Here is a 3,128-nt window from a genome sequence, read left to right as displayed (position 1 = left end):
GACAGCGTCCAACAATATGAAAATCTCCACATATGGGGTGAAGAAGTTTACCTTTCATTTGAACAATGGATGTCACCATATGTGAACTTTTGGAGTAGCTACCATAGATGGTCCTGTAACTGGCACTGATTTCGTTTGATACTTTTGGCTTTTGCCAGAACTTATAAATTTCCGTTTAATCCAAGGGCCTGCTGTGGCATTCTCACCTTCTATATCTTGTGTGGTGTGCGATCCAGTCGTACTGCATTGTACAAAGATGTCCGGGTGTCTCATGGCAGCTGCACTGTTGTGACAAGACTTGCTACCACACCAGAATCAATATACAATTCATATGTGTGCATCACATGAGAACAAATTGGTATCCTATATGTTCGAACATGTCTTACCTGACTCTCATCCAGAGGATCTCCTGAATTTGCGGAGCACATACCATTCACTGAAATCCAACCTCAGTGCAACTGAAGTAAAGTATTACAAGATGCAGAGAGGAAAAGAGGAATTATATAAGGGAAATTAACGGTCGTCTGCTTCCAGTAAGGAAATTCAACCTCTGCACCACAAAAATTGTCTGGATGACCACATCAGATTATGGGAATTTTTAATGAACAGTTCACCAAACTGTGCTACAGTCTGTTGATGGATAACCCTCATAAAGTGGTGTACTGGAGGATGCTGAAACGCTTGTTGGCATAAAAAAGCTATGGAACGGTGGAGAGCTTCCTCCCCCATGTAACTTGACATAACAAAATACATTCTGTGCCAGGCACGAATATTGGTGGTGACTTGTCGACTGGACCACACGACCGCAACCTGTTGGCGCATATCAGCAGTTTTGTTACGATGAGTGACGGTGATGGCACTAAACTGTGTAGTTTCTAAAATTATTGAACAACATTAAACTCACAAAAGAAAATAAATTTGTATTTCAGTGAAGTGTGAATTTTATAATATTTGTGCATGTCTGACTCTTACCTGCGACTGCGCACGCATCATAATCAAATGCAGCCTCACTAAAATCCTCCCATATTCTACACATAAAGGCACAATACCTCTCTGTATATCATACAGCATTTAAATAAAGCCACTGTGAGTCTTCAAGCCTCTCAGAAGCTAGAAGAGACGCGTGATGTTCAGCAGCTAAAATGTGCTGGGCTTGTAATCAATATTAATGTGAAAGTATGGATTAAACACAAAGAGGATTGTATGAGCATTATGTTCGTGATGTTGAATTGTGGTATGTAGAACGTTTTCACAAATGTGATAAAATTCAAAACTCAAATAGTAAACAGCTTTTTCAAAGAATATGTCTCCATATTTCACGTTATAGCATTCAAATCAGTAGTATCTTGTACTACACTTTCTAAAGTAGCTTATGTATACCTTAGCCTTCAAGTTACCTCCATACCAAATGCCATCAAAATTGGCTCTGCCGTTTAGTTGGGGAAGCATAACAGACTGACTTTTGCATTTATAATATTAGTATGGATAAAACTATGTGAGAGTTACAACAGCAAAATCAACTTTATTGTAACCGTCACCCCTTGGGTCTGGAGATTGATGGGTGTCAAGGGTGGACAGGTGAGCTGGTGACATTAAAAAGTGTTGGAGGCCGAGCTCTGAGTGCTGGTGAGTATTCCAGTCATATGACCAAAGACATCAGTGAAACTGTGGTATCTCTAATAAAATTTTATTAATGCGATTGCTATAATGAATATTGTCTTCTCTGGCACTCCAGCAGTGGGAAATGGTAGCGGGAGCCAGTGAAGCAGCCCACAGACATGCCTCTGTGGAAACGATGGGCCTCAGTATTGTCCAAGATGGATGCACACTTAAACTTGTGCCCACAGCACCTCCCTCAGCAAACGCCATATACAGCCAAGAAGGTGGTACATGTACAGCCTGGGAGGTGACAAACATGTGCCCACCCAGCAAGTAGAAGATGGCAGCTTCAGTCAGTCAGTTTGGCCCTCCACCAGAGGAAGGCCCTGCACGTCCACATCTTCTATCAGTCACGGGTGTGACCCGCTGCTAGTGGCAGCATGGAGCAATGAAGTTCAACTGTAGCCGACAGCAAGCAGAACATCACAGTTTGCCAACAGAATTAACCTGTACCTAGCGAGATGGTCTTTCTGACAGAATTTGAGATGCAGATCATATGACCAGACACCGAGGATGAGATGTCTGAAACAGTGGTATTTAAAGGCAGATATAAAGTCATTGTAACAAGTTAGGCAGTCATTTGCCGTCGTTTAACGAGAGACACTAACAGTCCTGTCTGCACCGTGTTGTCTCAATTACAGTTTTCCCCTGCCTCTGAATTTCTAATCTGCACCAGAACTGCCTCTGAATTTCTTATCTGTACCAGAACACCTTGGAGTGTTGGAGTTCACATGTTGGATGTTATTAATTCATACTGTAGTTTGCAGAATGGCGTTCTGTGCACTGTCATACTGCAGTATTTGCACTCCCTGCTATGGCTCTGCTCATTAAGTGGCAAAAATTGACACTCTTTGTGTGCTATAGATTATGTTTGTGACACGCAGTCTCAGACAGACTTGGTTCTTTTACTGTCTGTGTCAAGCAATAGTTTCGAAACTTTATTAGTGCACCATGGAAATGTCCAACAATTCTCCTTTCTTCAAAAAAGTTGCCTCAAATTTTGGGTTGATGCTGCCCTAGAACAACTTCATATACATTGGTCATATTTATAAAGGTTTACATTTAGAAATTATTGTTTAACAAGCCCCAAGAGTGGATTTCACTGCTCATTATAACTCCATTCCTTGAAATCTAGTGTTAATCTCTGAGCCTAGTTCTTATTGTTACATATGTTGTCAAGCCATTCTATAGGGATCTGATTTAATGGTAGGCAGCTGGCAGCTTTATGCCTCAAGTGTAGGTAGAACATTGGTTACCATAATAAATACAGCTATGCTAGTCAGGCAAAATCAAACAATGGAAAATCCAGGACGGAATGTAACAATATTATGAAAAGGATAGTTGCTACTCACCATATAGAGGAGATGCCGAGTTGCAGATAGGCACAACAAAAAGACTGTCACAAATGAGTCTTCGATCAACAAGGCCTTTGATGTCACAAAATGAGCCTTCAGCCAATGAGACCTTTG

The sequence above is a fragment of the Schistocerca nitens genome, chromosome 8, assembly GCF_023898315.1.
Source record: "Schistocerca nitens isolate TAMUIC-IGC-003100 chromosome 8, iqSchNite1.1, whole genome shotgun sequence".
In the NCBI taxonomy this organism is placed as follows: Eukaryota; Metazoa; Arthropoda; class Insecta; order Orthoptera; family Acrididae; genus Schistocerca; species Schistocerca nitens.
The sequence above is the reverse complement of the archived record's forward strand: the minus strand, read 5'-3'. Positions refer to the sequence as shown.